Genomic DNA, 17562 nt, shown 5'->3' on the forward strand with positions numbered 1-17562 from the left:
CACCAAGTCAGCATTAACAAGTCAGGAATGTTCTGGCTTTGGCTGCAGCAGCAGTGTTGCTTTTAGCTGCTGGATGTGTTTTAATTCTTCATAATCTCAGAGATTAACTGCTCCTTCAGTAATCTGTAAACTGCTCTGCAGAGTTTCTCTGTGTGTGATTGGTCGGACGCTGCAAACTCCGCCCCTTTCATGTGAACAAGCACACGTAGGTCTGGGTTGAACCAGAGAGTTGATAACCTGCTTGGTAGTAACGGTGATCACTAAACCAGCGGCGGCCTTGCGCATGCGCGGTTCCTTCTCAGTGTGGACGCAGTGTGGTGAGGGTCTCCTCTGGTCTGACTGCAGGAGGGAGGGAGGGACTGTCAGACTGACCGCAGGTCTGTCAATGCTTCAGGACGGGGGAGGGGCTCACAGCAGGACCCGCTGCTCGTTGACCACAGTGACTGCAGAACCAGACCTGCTTTCACCTCAGAGTCGCCAAACACACTAGAAAGTCGCTAGATTTGTCGCGAGTCGCTTTGCACAAAAAAAGTTGCCAACAGGACCTGAAAAGTCACCAGATTTAGTGAAAAAGTCACCAAATTAGCAACAGTGACAGGCTCACACCCCTGCTGATACAGACAGGATCTTTGTTCTACACTTCTTTCAAAACTTGCTTAACTTTGAGTTCAGCCCTTCAAGAAAGAACTATTTAGTTTTCATTCTACAGGAGAGGAGGGTGCACCATTCCCAGATGAACTGCAATACCAGGATGATGCGTGGAGTGGACAGAGCAAGCTCCTATTCCATCTCCCTGTTCCAAAAATCTATTTAATATAGAGTCCCCAGATAGGGGACATATCAGATATTAAACTGATAAGAACAGATTTTTTCTTTTACAAGATTTTATTGACACATTTTACAGTTCATTTTCTTCAATTTCGACACAGATGTTTTCAATCATTTCACACATAAAAGCAAACAAGGAACAAGCTTCTGTTTTAAAATATCATAAATGCAGTACTTTAAATAAATAGAGATTTACAAATAAAGCAGGACCTGTTGAGTAAAATGAGAAACATGAAGAAATAAAAAGTGTCTATCGTTGTAAAAGTCAATAAATAGGAGTGCCTTCAGTTTAAAAGGTCTATTCTGTTGTGCAGGAGAGCAGTGAGTCCCTATCAAGGGGAACTCATCCTGTTCTCCCAAACATTTGGTCTCTCGGGGTTCTGCCATGGTGCTCAGAGGAGGTCCTCTCCCTCCTGCTCCTTCCCTCCGTCCACACCCGGAGAGCCAGGCCGCCGCTGCCTTGACCTTTTCTCGTGAGGCTCCGGCTCATTCGTCCGAATGGGCAGGGAGGCGATTCTTCTTTGTGGCTGTGTCCTCGGCCTGCCGCCTGCAGCTTCCACCTCGCGGACCGTCGCTGCGGCCATCTGGATCACAGCCACGGGGGGGATCTGCCTATGCCTTCTCACCAGCAGGTTTCTGGATGTCCAGGTGGCGTCTTTGATGGCGGCCAGGGTGAGCCACATCTTTTCAAAGTCCTTCTTTGTCATGAACTCGTGGCTCACCCCGTATAGCACCAGCTGTACTGTAAGGACCCCCCCTGTTGGTAAGTACGGGAATTGCAAGGAGCCGGCCGTTGCCCACTGGTCTACGGCAGCGCTGCACTCCCAGAGGAGGTGCCTCACCGACTCAGGAGCGCCACAACCAGGCCGGGGGCAAGTTGAGTGCGCTGCCATTCCTCGGGAGTGCATGACGGCCCTGACTGGGAGAACCTCGTGAGCCACCAGCCATGACAGGTCCCGGAGTCTGTTTGGGAGGACAGGATGGTTCACGTTGCGCCAAACTGTGGAGGGCTCACCGAGTGCAAGCCCGCGCACTGGACTCACTGGTTCCCGTTCCTGCACAACAGAAATGAGACATTTGTGGTTAGTTAAAATCTGCAACTCCTCCTGTTCCATGTTAAACTGTTTAAAAAATGTCTTGATAAAATCATAGGCCGGTGGCAGGTTAAAAGAAACTGGTATTTTAAGATCAATGGGTAAAATCTTAATCCTTCGAAGGTAGGACCCCATCCAGAAACGAGCCATTGCTGTCGTCTTTGGGTTCCTGGAGGGGTCCGTGGCAACAGCCATGTGCTGTGCTGTGTAGAAGCTTCCCAGTGTTAGATAAAAATCCGGTACTCCCTTCCCTCCTTTATCTTTAGGCTTTTTCATGACCTCCCTTCTTAGTCTGTCCCACTTTGATCCCCATAAAAAATAAAACATGGCCCGGTCCAAGTCTAAAAGCACTCTCCTAGGAGGCATAAACACAGAGCTGATCAATAAAAGCAACGGTAAAATCACAGCTTTGATGATTAAAACCTTTCCTTCCATGGTCAGTCCTCTAAGTCCCCAGAATCCCAGTCTTTGTCTTACTTTCCCTACCACGTCCAGCCAGTTTGTCTTTCCCCCTCCCTCCCTGTCAAATTTCACCCCCAGTATTTTTTGCTCAGTCTGGGTCACGGTCAGGGGAAGTCCAGTCTTCTCAGTCTCCATCCATGGTCCATAAAACTGGGCTTGGGTCTTGTCTCGGTTGAGCTTTGACCCAGAGGCCTGTCCATAAAAGTCAGTCACGTCCAATGTCCTGTTGACTGATAAAAGGTCAGTGCATAAAATGTTCACGTCGTCCATGTAGAGGACACATTTAGTGGTGAGTCCCCCGCTCCCCGGGATACTCACCCCATTGATTCGTTTATCCCTTCTCAAGATCTGTGCCAGAGGTTCCACACATGTTACGTACAGGAGGGCAGATAACGGACAGCCCTGACGGACACCGCAGTTGATTTTGACTGCTTTTGTCAGATGCCCATTAACCACAAATCTGCTGCTGATGTCCCGGTACAGCAATCCCACCCAAGCTAGAAACCTTTCTGGGAATCCCATTTTCTGCAGCACTTTGAAAAGGTACTGGTGCGAGACCCGATCAAAAGCTTTTTCAAAATCTAAATTTAGGACTACCAGCCGGATGTTTCTGTCTCTCGCAAAACAGATGGTGTCTCGGATCAGCAGGAGGCTGTCGGTGATCCTCCTCCCCGGGATGGCACAGGCTTGATCCGGGTGAATCAGGTCCTTTAAAAACAACGACATTTGTGAGGATAAAAGTTTACTAAAAAGTTTACAGTCAAAGTTTAAAAGCGTGATAGGTCTCCAATTCTTTAGGTCAGTCTTGTCTTTGTCTTTATGAAGGAGAGTCACTATCCCTACTTTAAAACTGTCTGGAAGTTGCTCATGTTCATCAAAGTCTTTAAAAACGGTGAGCAGGTCAGGTGCTAAAAGGTCCCAAAAGGTCAAATAAAATTCCAAAGGAAGTCCGTCTTGTCCGGGTGACTTGCCTTTTTTAAAACTATTCACACATTTATTTAACTCAAAAAATGTAAAATCTTGGGTTAAAAGCACACTGTCCTCCACCGTTTTTTCAATAAAATTTAAAACTTCTGTCATGGCATCAATATTTACGGGTTTCTTTTGGTAAAGGTTTTCATAAAAACTTTCTACTACCTCCATTTCTTCTGTTGAGTTAGTAGTGGATTCATCTTTTTTTCTCAGTTTTCTCATGGTGCCAGTTTTACTTATAATTTTTTTAAAAAAGTATCTTGAGCATTTTTCCCCTTCCTCCAGTTCCCTTTCCCTACTTCTTAAAATGATGCCTTTACTTTTGACTGCTGCTAAAACCGACATTTCTTTTTTGATTTGTTTGATTTCATCATTAAAATCCAACCCATATTGTGTTAGTTTAAAATATCTTTGTAGTCTTTTTTGCAGTCCCATCATGCGTCTGTTTTCTTTAGCTTTTTGATTTTTGCCAACTTGTTTGAAAAAAGTCTGAGTCTTTCCCTTCACCATTTCCCACCAGTGTGCCTGTGAATCGTACATGTCTTGAAGGGTCTGCCACTCCCTGTACTGCTCCCTGTACTGGCTGACAACATTGTTGTCCTCCAGCAGGGAGCAGTTGAGCTTCCACAGACCTCTTCCTACAGTCACACCAGAGGACAGTGAAAGGGTGCAGGACAGAATGAGGTGATCGGAGAAGAAAACAGGGGTTAATGTAGCATCGGTTGGTGGGCAGTCTCTTGTAAAAAGGTAGTCTATGCGAGAGGCTCTGGTGCCGTCACTACTGAACCAAGTGAAGCCCTCCTCTCTGGGATGCATGGTTTTAAAACAGTCTTGGAGTTTAAAATCCCTGCATAGATTCTGCAATAAAACCGATGTCTTGTCGACTTTAAAATCCTCCCCTGCTCCTCTCCTATCTTTTCTAGTTAAAATACAATTAAAATCACCTCCTAAAATAAGTGGCACTCGTCCTAGCATGTGGGACTGCAAGTCCTCTAAAAGGTCATACCGATCATTTTTTTCATTAAAACCATAAATATTCAAGAGCTTAAAATCCTGGTCCATAAAAGTCAAATGTATTAAAAGTGCCCTACCGTCTCTCACCACAGTGCTGCCCTTCACCAAGATCCGGGGGTTATTTATTAAAATGGCCACTCCATCATTTTTATTACCGTTGGAGCCACTCCATACTGACGGGAGTGGCCACATTTCCTCCCACTGTTGGTAAGAGTTTAAAAACGGTATAGCACACTCTTGTAATAAAAGCACATCTGACTTAAATGAACTTAAAAAGGATAAAACACTCTGGGCTCTAACTCTCGACTTCACACTTCTCACATTGATGGTAGAGAAGGTGAGGGTCATGAGTATGGTTAAAAACAACAGGTAGGACATTTTAAAAAGACTACAAAGTTAGAACTATAAAATCAGTTAAAAACAGTGACTAAGTTATCACTTGTGAACTGAGCTCTTCCTTCACTTCTATAGGTGAGGTGTGAAGGGTTTGAGCTCTGTTCCCCGTTCGGGCTCTGGGAGTTGGTCTCTCCTGCAACCTCCTATTCATTTTTGAGCCTTTTGGGGTTGATTGCAGAGCAATTGAAAGAAAAGAAACCTCATTGGGTGAATTGGAGGGGAAGACTCTGGGTTCCTCCACAGACGAACTGTCTGAGTACACCTCAACTCTTCCCCTCTTCTCTGAGCCCTGGGGAGACTCAGAGGACAATTCTGATGCCGGTCTCTTGGGGAGTTGGGCATTGGGGAGGGAGGCATCATTGCTGGATCCCTGGCTTTCCTCACCACTGGAAACAGCTCCACCTGCTGCCTGCCTGCTCTCATCTCCGGTGGATTCACCTGAGAAGGTCTTTGCAGGCCCCTCCCCTTTTGCCTCAACTGATCCTTCCCCTCCAACCACAGTGGTTGGTGGGGGATCAGGGTTCACAATACCCGCCTCTTCAATTATCTCTTTCACCTGTTCCTCGTGTCCGTCACTTCCTTCCTTTTCTGTCTGTTTTGCTGCCTTCAACTTGTTGGCAAAGGATTTGGGGCAATCTCTGAAGAGGTGGTTGGTCTCTCCACAGAGGTTGCACCTTCTGCCATTGGTACACTCCTCAAAGGTGTGACCAATTTCTCGGCACTTCCTGCAAACGACCAGCTCACAGGCTTCAGCCAGGTGGCCGTGCTGACCACACTTACGGCAGAGCTTGGGCTGGCCCTGGTAATGAATATAGCCCCTGTTTTCACCCAGGACTACCATGGGTGGGAGATGTTTCAGGCCCTGGAAGCCCTGGGGGTCCTGCCATTGTTGAATGGGGACCCTCCAAGCGCAATTCCAGATGCCGTCCTCATCCCTCACCTTGGTAGTTTGGTGCTTTCAATTCGCACCACAAGTCCTTTTGTTGGCAGTCTAACTAAAGAAAGACACATGAGTCAGGTTTCTTAAAGATTAACCATCAAATTATATTGAAGTGCGATAAGCAAGCAATATTCTCAATTTACAGAATTCTGGGTCTTGGTTCCTACTCTAAACCGAGCGACGTGAACTGCAAGCAGTTCACGGGAAGAAAGACGTGTCTGCCTAGGCGACATTTGCATTTATGCATTTCCTCTGCTCGCAGGCAGAGCATTCCAAATGGTGAGTCACGGGGTCTCCGCAGGTTTAGCTGAGGTTTGCAGGATGTCACGAAGCCAGCCTGGGGTCAAGGGGTACTTGAGCGAGGTCATCAAAAGGGACCAGCTGTGACGGGTTTCCACCGATTGTAGTCTAGGTTTTCGTTCCCCCAACTTAAGATGTTGTGTCTCAGGCTTTGTCTCCTACAAACACTTGAGATAACCACATGTTACAGGTCACGTCCTGCAACCATAAAATAGAGGTGTTTTTCATTAGTGCAGACCTCAGCAAATTGTTAGTCAAGCGGTCAGCAAATTCCTCAGTGCACGTTAGTATCTTTCACACAGCTTTCAAGAATAGAATCTCTTAACAGTCCCCCTTTTGGCCTGAGCCAACAGATCAGGCCACAAATCAGTTAAACATATAACATATCTTCTGCAATACGGCCATCATCAAAATCAGACGCAGTTGGAACAAAAATTGACGAGTCATCAGTCTGAACCATTTGATAGGCATGTGGAGGGGGACGGTCAAGGCTGGACTTTTCAACAGCAGTCACAATAAGTCTGTTACAGAGGGAACGGATGCAGGGAATACAGCAACAGCCACAAGTAACTAGAACAGATAGAAAAATAGCCATGGCAATCAAAGCAGAAGTAACAAAATCCTTATATTTACCAAACCAAGCAGTCATGAATTGAGTGAAGGGGTCCGGGACCGTACCTGAAACATCCTTCATCTCTCTGGATAGCAGTTGAAGACCCGCTAGGGCCCTAGTCAAAGAACCGTCAGGAGCAGTGTTGTTGGGAATAAAAGTACAACAAGAGCTGCCGAACATAGCACAGACACCCCCTTTTTCAGCTAACAGCATATCAACTGCCATTCGGTTTTGTATAGTCATGATAGAGGTGGCTGACAGCTGACTATGAATAGCCGTAACAGCATTAACAGTATAATTGGCCAAGCGCTGAGTGTTAAAGTGCACGTAATTAACACCATAAAAAAGTTTTTTAATGCTAACAATTTGGCCAAAAATTGGGATTGCATTAATGAAACCAAAAGAATGGTCCATAATATGGTACTCATGGGGAACAGACGCAATGTCTCCTACTGCATTCAGGGAGGCGACAAAAAGCTCACCATCCTTAGTTACATCTCTCTTAAGTCGATGGAAGATTGGGTGCGATGACATGTAGGAGGAGGGAAACAGGCTCGAGGCAGAAATGGGAAGCAACTGAATTGGGGCGATAAGCGAAACCAGGGCACAACGTCCTGTCCAAACAGCGGGCAGGATATCATATAAACGACGTCCACCACAAAACCACCAAACATCTGCTCGTGGGGTGACCAGCTTAGGGATGTCGCGAAGGATGACAATCTGGGCACACTTAGAAAGTGGAACTATACCTACAGGAGGGGATCCATTGACAGCAGATTTAGGTTGAAAACAGGTAAGATTAGGATATATGTCGGGGTTAAACACAGGTGGTTGCACATTTGGGGGCGTAACCGGGTAAACCAGGTCCCAAGATAAACAAGAAGGCGAGGGGTTATCTTTAGACATAATATCAATGATGCAATCTGTGGAATTGGGGGATTCAGAGCACCTTGTGGCATTAAAGCATCTCTCCATATCTGTGGGTACCATAACCAAGGTCGGGCGAGCTGGAGAGCACACAAGACAGTCGCCTCTGTTAGCCTCCTCAGCAACAGCGGAAGTATACTCATACCAGGTGTTAGGTTCGCTATATCCAGTCTCCACCTGTGACCTATCAGAGAGAGTAAGTTTATGAGTATCAAAAGAAACCACACCGGTGACACTGGGGATATAAGTATTGTGAGTTACTCGTGGAGGTGTGAGAATGTCAGGGGAAGCGGTGTCCACTGGCATCTGACAAATCTGAGCAAATCTAAATGGATCATCTCCGCTTGCATAAGCCCACAGTCTGAGAAATCTACAAGAGATATTTCCTGATTTATAACTCATACCAGCTGAGTAGTCTGAGTCCAAGTCATATGATTCTAAGTCAACAGTTAAAAGGAGCCCTGGTGTCAGTGAATGACTGAGTGTGCCTCGTACTATAGACAATGCAGATAAGTAAGAAGTTGACGGGGGAGTCAAAGAAGGAATCCAGTCGGTACCAGAATAAGCAAATACATAGTCCCATGACTTACTAAAAGGATAACCCAAGTAAAAATGATCATTCTGGTGTTGAGGGCACGCAAAGTAGGAACATATGTCAATCTGAAATGTCAGTCGTCGCTTACCAATCATCATTAAACATATTGTGTCTTTACCGACGAGCTTAGGGCAATTAGAAGTAGGTAAAGGAGTGAGATGAGTCGTGTTAGTAAAGGAAGAAGACCGCGCATGTCTAGAAATGTTAGCCGTAGCGGCTATAGGTGTATCAAGGAAGTAAATGAGCAAAGGCGGCAGTGGTGCTAACATCCAGAACAAAAGACACACACACACAATATCGTCTGAAGAAACCCAGATCGGTCTTGCACCGTGTCTGGGCATGATCACTGTCAGTCCTCTTCCTGGAGAGGCGGAGCCGGAGTACACTGTGAGAGATGGTACCACGTGGGTCCTCTTCCGTGAAGCCTCACGGCGTGAGAAGTCCTCTCGACCACTTTGAAGGGGCCAGTCCACCTTGGCTCAGTCCACTTTCGTTTGAACACCTTCAGATACAGCCACTGAGATGGTGCTGGGTCTGGAGGGGGCGGTTTGTCGTTCTCAGGAGGATCTGACGCCACCTGTCTAGCAAAAGCAGAGACCAGAGCGTTGAGAGCCTCATAGTACGGCTTATACTTTACGTGTTCCACCGTGTCTCCAAGGGACAACGCTGCTGTCGGTCCTGGAAATTGTTGTCCATGTTCCAGTTCATAGGGTGTGAAACCTGTAGAGGAGCAGATGGTACTTCGAACAGACATCAGAGCAACCGGCAGTGCTTGAAGCCAATTCATGCCAGTGTGTTTTTGGATTTTTGCAGATTTCTGTTTGAGGTTCCCATTCATGCGTTCAACTTTTCCTTGTGACTGGGGATGATATACTGATCCGAATTTATGCCTCAGTCCCAGTGCTTTTTCCACAGCCTGCAAATATTTGTTATTGAAATGTGTACCATTGTCGGACCGAATTAATTTGGGAAAACCATGTGTGGGAATGTAGTGGTTAATCAAACACTTAACCACCGAGGTCGCATCCTCCGATGCACATGGATATGCTTCTGGCCACCTGGTGTATGCATCCACCATGACCAGGAGATATCTTTTACCACTTACTCTCTCCCCCATGTCAGTGAAGTCAATCACTACTTCCTGTCCCGCGGCCGCTGGGACAGGGAACTTTCCTCCGTCCGGAGTCAGTCCTTTCTTCGGGTTCATCTGATTGCAGATTGAACAGTTAGTCACAAAGTCATTCACAAAGTCAACCATATGTGGGTGCCACCAATGTCTGAGCTTGGCCAAAACTGCTTTCTGGCCAACATGTGCCGGTGAGTGGGCTTCTTCAACTAATACCTTCAACAGAACCTGTGAAGGAATAGGACGTCCACCCTTACCTTTCCACAGCCCGTCCTCCCCTTTTATTGCCCCGGAAGAGATCCAGCCTGATTTCTCTTCAGGTGAAGCCTTACCTTGGTCATGTAGTAACATGTTCAGATCAATCTTAGGTCCCATGGGCTGTTTAGGTTCACTTACCATTAGTTGTAGAGTAGATTTGTACCCAGCTGCCTTTTTAGCTTCTTCGTCAGCTTTGGCATTTCCTCTGTCAACAAATGTGTAGCCCTTGCTGTGTCCCTGACACTTGATAATAGCTACCTGTTTTGGTTTGAATAGAGCCTGATATAACCTTTGAATCTCCGGCCCATGTTTAATTGGTGTTCCTGCTGCTGTTTTAAATCCTGCCCTCAGCCATTGTGGTAATTCAACATGTATAGCTCCAACTACATATGCTGAATCAGTGTAAATATTTACAACTTCATTTTCTGACAATTCCAAAGCCCTAACAACCGCCATCAGTTCTGCTCTTTGGGCAGACTGTTGTCCTTCCAATCTTTTTGCTTCCCATACCTGATACGTGCAATCCTGTCCTTGTCCTATCCATCTGGATGCCTGCACCACTGCATATGCTGAAAGTAATTCACCTTTCTCGTTCCTGTAGCAACAGCCGTCTGTGAAAATAGTAGATGTTAATCCCTCTGTAATAGGCTGAGCAAACAAACCTTCTCTCACCTGATCTTCCTGTTGCACTCTTTCAGCACATTGGTGTGGTTCACCTTCCAACATACCATCAGCCATGTTAGTGCCTTCATGGATATAGGTCAGATGAGGTGCACACAGAATCTTTTGAAGTCTGGTTTGTCTCAACGGAGAGAGTGTGAATGACATAGACGTGACGAATGAGACAACACTATGTGACGTCAGTATTGTCAGTGGGTGTCCCAGGACCAGGTGGGATGTTTTTTGCAAAATTTTTGCCAGTCCTGCTGCAAAACGAGTGCAACTTGGCGCTCGCTGTTCAGTGTTGTCTAACATTACAGAGCAGTACATCAGTACATATCTTACTCCCCCTTTTTTCTGAAAAAGAGCACCAGAAACTGAGTGCGGTTTTTCAGAAACATCTAAATGAAAGGGTAAAGAGTAGTCTGGTCTCTTTAAAACAGATGCAGATGCCAGTGCTTGCTTCAGAGCAATAAAACATTCTTCACCTGCATGAGTCCACAGGAGGGGATGAGCAAGATTTTTCATGCCCACGGAGGCGATCATGGATCGTAAGGGTGCGGTTAGTTCGACATAGTCTGGAACATATGTCCTGCTGAAACCTGTAAGACCCAGGAAAGACAACATATCGCGAACAGTGGTGGGTTTTGGATGGTTCAGAATAGAGGATTGGTGGGAGGAACTGACTCCCATACCAGTCTGGGTCACCAACCGGCCCAGAAACTGTACAGTGGACCGGGCAACCTGAAGTTTAGATTTAGATACTTTAAAGCCTAATTCTGCTAAATGCGAGAGCAGAGAGTGGGTTGCAGCCAAACAAGAAACTTCATCCGGAGCTGCAATCAGCAAATCATCTACATACTGTACAAGAAGAACATCGTCTGGCAGTGTCAAAGGTTGTAGGAGACTTTTCAGAACCTGGTTGAAAATACCTGGGGATAGCAAAAAACCTTGAGGCAGGCGAGTGTACCTATATTTAGAGTCTCTGTGTGTGAACGTGAAGATGTCACGCAAAGCTGGATGTAAAGGGAGACAGAAAAAGGCATTGGAAAGGTCAACCACAGAGAAAAACTTGTGTAGGGGGCTAAGCTGGGACAGAGCAGAGAATGGATTGGGGACCGATGACAATGGGGAGGAGGTAACAGCATTAATCAATCGCAAATCATGTACCATTCTGTATTTACCTCCCCCTTTTGCAACCGGAAGAATGGGGGTGTTCCAGGAGGCAGATGAGGGTTCAAGCACACCTGCCTGCAAAAGGCCCTCAATTACCTGGTGCACGCCCTCCTCCGCCTCCGGATTGGACTTGTACTGGGACCTGTAAATGGGATCATGGGACAGGAGTGTAAACGTAACAGGTGGAATGTTGATGAAACCTACGTCAGTTGGTGTAGTGGACCACAGTGTAGATGGTAGGGAAGAAATCATGTCTTCTGCTCCGTCTGAGTCAGTCATTTCTCTACCATGGTCACGTGTCAACCACTGTTCTTCGGCGGTGGCAGAATCCTCTCCTGTCAACAAAATCTTGTAAAATTTAGTGGAGCCTGAAAACCAAACGTTGGGGATGGATGTAGGCTCCCAGTCAGTTAGAGAAACAGCCTGCTTTACCATTGGACCCAGTTCTTTGGCCTGGTGACCTGATCCTAATGCTAACGAAATATGTGGTACAGCAGTTTCACTTATTTTGAACCAGGGCAGCAGAGAGTCAGATAGTTTCACCACAGCAGCCGCTCCCTGCGGTCCAGCCACAATGCCAACAGACGATAGTGTATGTGTGGTGCCTGCCAATTGAGTTTGAAACATCTGTTGGTATTCAAAATCATCATTGCGATCATAGAACAGAGTGCAATGAAATGAATCAATGGGAGGAGAGTAGGGATGGAGAGCTTGTAGCCAGGGTTGCCACAAACGAAACTGCGTAAGGATCGATGATGATGTTGGCTCCCCAAGCCTCAACCAGTAGATGTTAGCCCCGAAGGAGACTTCAGGTTCAACTATCTGTGGTAACATTCGAGAGAGAGTCTGGCCATCATATGCATGAATCAAAACAGTTCCATCAGGCAACGTCACAGATATTCCATCAGGGGAACAGAGGATGCTGGCTCCCAGCTTGACTAGTAAGTCTCTTCCCATCAGGTTTACAGGGCATTGAGGTGAGTGAATGAACTGATGTAAGAGTACCTGTTTACCCACGCTGACAGGCAAAGGTTCGGTGAGGTGGCAGGTTTCCATAGTCCCAGAGAAACCAATGAGTGGAACAGTGTCAGTAGATAGTTCTGCGGTTGGGGGTAAAACAGAAACAGTTGAATACTGTGCCCCCGTGTCTACCATGAGAGGAATAGTAGATCGTCCCACTACGGCTGTCACCCATGGCTCTGCCACCTGCCCTGGGTGTGGCTCCTCCGGGCACCCCTATTGTCTCTGTGTCCACTGGCCCCCTTGTGGTTGAGGGGCGAACTGTGTGTTGGGTGCCTGGTGAGGTTGCGGAGGTGGCATCAGTTGCAGCGGCGGTGGTGGTTGCTGCATCATCTGGGGTGGCGGTGGAGGAAACGGTCTCTGGAACTGAGGGGGCGTGAGATAACCAGCATTACACTCACGCGCCAGGTGTCCAGGGGCTCCACACCGGAAGCAAACTATTGGTTGATACTGCATCGGAGTTTGCATGCGACGCTGTGGGAACCCGCGACCTCTTTGGCTTCCATATCCTCCATATCCTCTCCCTCTCCCTGCACCGAGACGTGGTTGGTTATTCTGCCAATCGGCAGGCTGCTGTGGTTGCGGAGGGGGCAGCGGCTGTGGTGGACCCTGCTGCTGGTTCATTTGTTTGGATTTTGCTTTTTCAGACGACAGTCGCTTCGCCTCCTGTAATTGTAAAGACAACAATTCGTTTGTTTTGTTATCAGTATTCGCTTTCTTTTGTGCCTCTTTAGTCAAAAATTTTTTCATGTGGAACAGGAAATGAGTCTGCCAATCCGTCTCAGAAGCAGTTGGGAGGGTTGGTGAGTCAGTCATCACGTCCTGTACCAGTTCAGGGCATCCTTTCAGCAATGCCGCCCTAAAAAGTGACAGCATCACATCCGATGTCCCAGGTTGTTGTCCAGTCGTGTCCGTCCAAGCTCGCTTAGCATCCTGCAAATATTTCAATGGTTCAATTTCAGGTGAATAGGTAAAAGTCATTTGGCTCAACACACCAAGAGGAGGGGAAAAAATGGTTCTCATTGCTGCGCCCACGGCTGTAGCTTGTGGACCAAATGGGGCTGCATCAGTTTGTCTGGCGGTACCTGCTTGTCTTTCTATTTCCATAAGTGTGTGGTGATTAACAAGCCGGCCCATGATCGCTCTCCAATCTCCGAGAGCGACTGTCTGACCTGTGGTTAAATCAGTAAAACGCTGCATAAAAATGGCACCTCCTTCTAATGGATTGGGTAACTTTTCAACCAGGCACTGAATGTCTCCCAACGAGAAAGGTACATAATGTTGTACTCCAGTAGTGGGCTCTGTTCTAAGGGGCATTGAAAAGCTAATCACATTCTTTTCTTTGTTCGATCTCAGATTATAATGTGGTGTTGAGGTTGTTACCGGATTTGGCGTTGTTTCCTCACTCAACCCTGGCAGCACTTCCCAAACGTCACCGCCAGGGGGAGCCATTTCTTCTCTCACAGACTCATCCTGTGTGCCACCCATCTGAAAGCCTTTCTCCGCCCACTTCCTCATGGGTGTCTCCCTCAGTTTTGATGCTTCCTCTTTTAATTCCCTCAATTTTGATGTTTCCTCTCTTAGTTCTCTAAATTTTCCTGACAACATCTGCTGCCTATCTCTTGCCTGGTCCTGGTCCAGATGTATGTCTCTTAACACTTCTGATAATGCTGGCTGGCACTGTCCTCCTTTCTGAGCACTCTTACAACTGCTATCAGCCACTCTAGCCCTTACTTCTCTAACCTTCCATTCATCTTCATATGTGTGCACAGCCTTACCTTGGGGTAGATGCTTGGTGTCAGGAGGTATTGTCGGGTAAAGAGTGTTACCTGGGTGTGTCTCCATCAACTGCACACTGCCTGGGCGTTGAAGTGGAAGCCCAGGCTCTTCCTCTTCCTCTTTGACCATGAAACCTCCGTCTATGTCCATTTTACCTGAAATCTGTAACACTGGGGCTTGGAAGAACGGATTAGTGGAAGAGTAGGGTGGGGGCATTTTGTGCTCCAGCTCAGACCATTGGGGACCCTTAAATGGTTTTCTAGTCCTGTCGGTTTTGTTCTTAGTCGAGTCATTTTTTCTGTCAGCAATAACTTTTGTCTGCATCGTCGCAGCCTGCGCTAATCGCAGACAGAAGCCCAGTCCGACTTCCAACACTTCCTTCTGCTTTCGTGCTTTTCTCTTAGTCAACAGTCCTCCTTTCTCAATATCTTGGTCCAAATCTTTTATTCGCGCATTTGAAAAAGCAATCAATTGTTTTAATGCGACAACAACATCCATCCGAAATTTATCATTTGGAAATTTTCCTTTTTTCTGCAGTCTGCCAATTAAATTTTTTGCCACTGTCAAACTCTTCTCTTTCTCTCTATCCGTGCCAATTACTGCACTCCTGTAAAATGGCCATATTCTCTGCAATTGCACTCCAACCGGTTCAACATCCTCATTACCATCACCGTATATATCCAAATGATACTCCTCAATTTCCCGTTCAAATTCACCTTCCATCGTCAGCGGTCTATCGCTGACCCACTTTTATCACTTAACACAATCCTTCAATAAACTTCCAAAAATCCTTTCTCAACACGCCACAATTATTTCAACACAACAGTTTTAACACAACAGTTTTAACAGAATTATTTCAACACAACAGTTTTAACACAACAGTTTTAACAGAATTATTTCAACACAACAGTTTTAACACAACAGTTTTAATACATATACTAAGCCCGGGTCTCCCTGAGACCTCTATTTGGGCTAGTCTTCTGACCACTGGGCCGCCAATAGGCTCCACAGTCGCAATCAGGCATCTGATCACTGGGCCGCCAATAGGCTCCTCAGTCGCAATCAGGCTTCTGATCACTGGGTCGCATTAGTGCGCCTCGGTCGTAATCAGGCATCTGACCACTGGGCCGCATTATAAGCTCCTCAGTCGCAATCAGGAAATTATTCACAAAACTATTTATCTCACATTGATATTTCTTCCTTATCGCACACAAAACACTTAATAAAGGACTTCCACGAACCCATTCCACCCTTAATTTGAATTCACATCCAAATCTGACATTTTTGTCTTACAGAAACAGGTAATGTCTCACCTTTCGTCTTTCAGCCGGCTGGGGTGGAATTCAGTTACGCAGAACGTCCCTCTGACTCAGTCCTTCAACTGACATCCTGTTCGTGGCGCCAATTTTGGTGCTTTCAATTCGCACCACAAGTCCTTTTGTTGGCAGTCTAACTAAAGAAAGACACATGAGTCAGGTTTCTTAAAGATTGACCATCAAATTATATTGAAGTGCGATAAGCAAGCAATATTCTCAATTTACAGAATTCTGGGTCTTGGTTCCTACTCTAAACCGAGCGACGTGAACTGCGAGCAGTTCACGGGAAGAAAGACGTGTCTGCCTAGGCGACATTTGTATTTATGCGTTTTCATCTGCTCTCCAAATGGTGAGTCACGGGGTCTCCGCAGGTTTAGCTGAGGTTTGCAGGATGTCACGAAGCCAGCCTGGGGTCAAGGGGTACTTGAGCGAGGTCATCAAAAGGGACCAGCTGTGACGGGTTTCCACCGATTGTAGTCTAGGTTTTCGTTCCCCCAACTTAAGATGTTGTGTCTCAGGCTTTGTCTCCTACAAACACTTGAGATAACCACATGTTACAGGTCACGTCCTGCAACCATAAAATAGAGGTGTTTTTCATTAGTGCAGACCTCAGCAAATTGTTAGTCAAGCGGTCAGCAAATTCCTCAGTGCACGTTAGTATCTTTCACACAGCTTTTAAGAATAGAATCTCTTAACAATGGTCAGTTTAATATGAAAAAAACTCCTATTTTCCCTTTGATAGTCAGTTTAATTTGAAAGAAACTCCTATTCTCACTTTGATAGTCACTTTAATTTGAAAGGAACTCCTATTCTCACTTTGATAGTCACTTTAATTTGAAAAAACTCCTATTCTCACTTTGATAGTCACTTTAATTTGAAAGAAACTCCTATTCTCATTTTGATAGTCACTTTAATTTGAAAAATACTCAGATTTTCCCTTTGATAGTCACTAAAATTCCAAAAAAAATCTCCTATTCTCACTTTGATAGTCACTTTAATTTGAAAACAAAATCTTATTTTCCCTTTGATAGTCACTTTTATTTGAAAGAAACTCCAATTCTCATTTTGACAGTAACTTTAATTTGAAAAAACTCCCATTTTCACTTTGACAATCACTTTAATTTGAAAAGAAAACTGATATTTTCACTTGGATAGTCACTTTAATTTGAAAGAAACTCCTATTCTCACTTTGATAGTCACTTTAATTTGAAAAAAAAAACCCTCCTATTCTCACTTTGATAGTCACTATAATTTGAAAAGAAAACTCATATTTTCCCTTTGATAGACACTTTAATTTGAAAAAAAACTCCTATTCTCACTTTTATAGTCACTTTAGTTTGAAAGAAACTCCTATTCTCACTTTGATAGTCACTTTAATTTGAAAGAAACTCCTATTGTCACTTTGAGAGTCACTTTAATTTGAAAAAAAAACTCCTATTCTCACTTGGATAGTCACATTAATTTGAAAAAAACTCCTATTTTCCTTTTGATAGTCACTTTAATTTGAAAGAAACTCCTATTCTCACTTTTATAGTCACTTTAATTTGAAAAAACTCCTATTCTCACTTTGATAGTCACTTTAATTTGAAAACAAATTCTAGTTTATTTTTGATAGTCAGTTTAATTTGAAAATAAATCCTATTTTCCCTTTGATTGTCAGTTTAATTTGAAAGAAACTCCTATTCTCACTTTGATAGTCACTTTAATTTGAAATAAACTCCTATTCTCACTTTTATAGTCACTTTAATTTGAAAAAACTCCCATTTTCACTTTGACAATCACTTTAATTTGAAAAGAAAACTGATATTTTCACTTGGATAGTCACTTTAATTTGAAAGAAACTCCTATTCTCACTTTGATAGTCACTTTAATTTGAAAAAAAAAAACCTCCTATTCTCACTTTGATAGTCACTATAATTTGAAAAGAAAACTCATATTTTCCCTTTGATAGACACTTTAATTTGAAAAAAAACTCCTATTCTCACTTTTATAGTCACTTTAGTTTGAAAGAAACTCCTATTCTCACTTTGATAGTCACTTTAATTTGAAAGAAACTCCTATTGTCACTTTGAGAGTCACTTTAATT

This window comes from Lipophrys pholis (genome assembly GCF_963383615.2).
Source record: "Lipophrys pholis genome assembly, chromosome: 18".
Lineage (NCBI taxonomy): Eukaryota > Metazoa > Chordata > Actinopteri > Blenniiformes > Blenniidae > Lipophrys > Lipophrys pholis.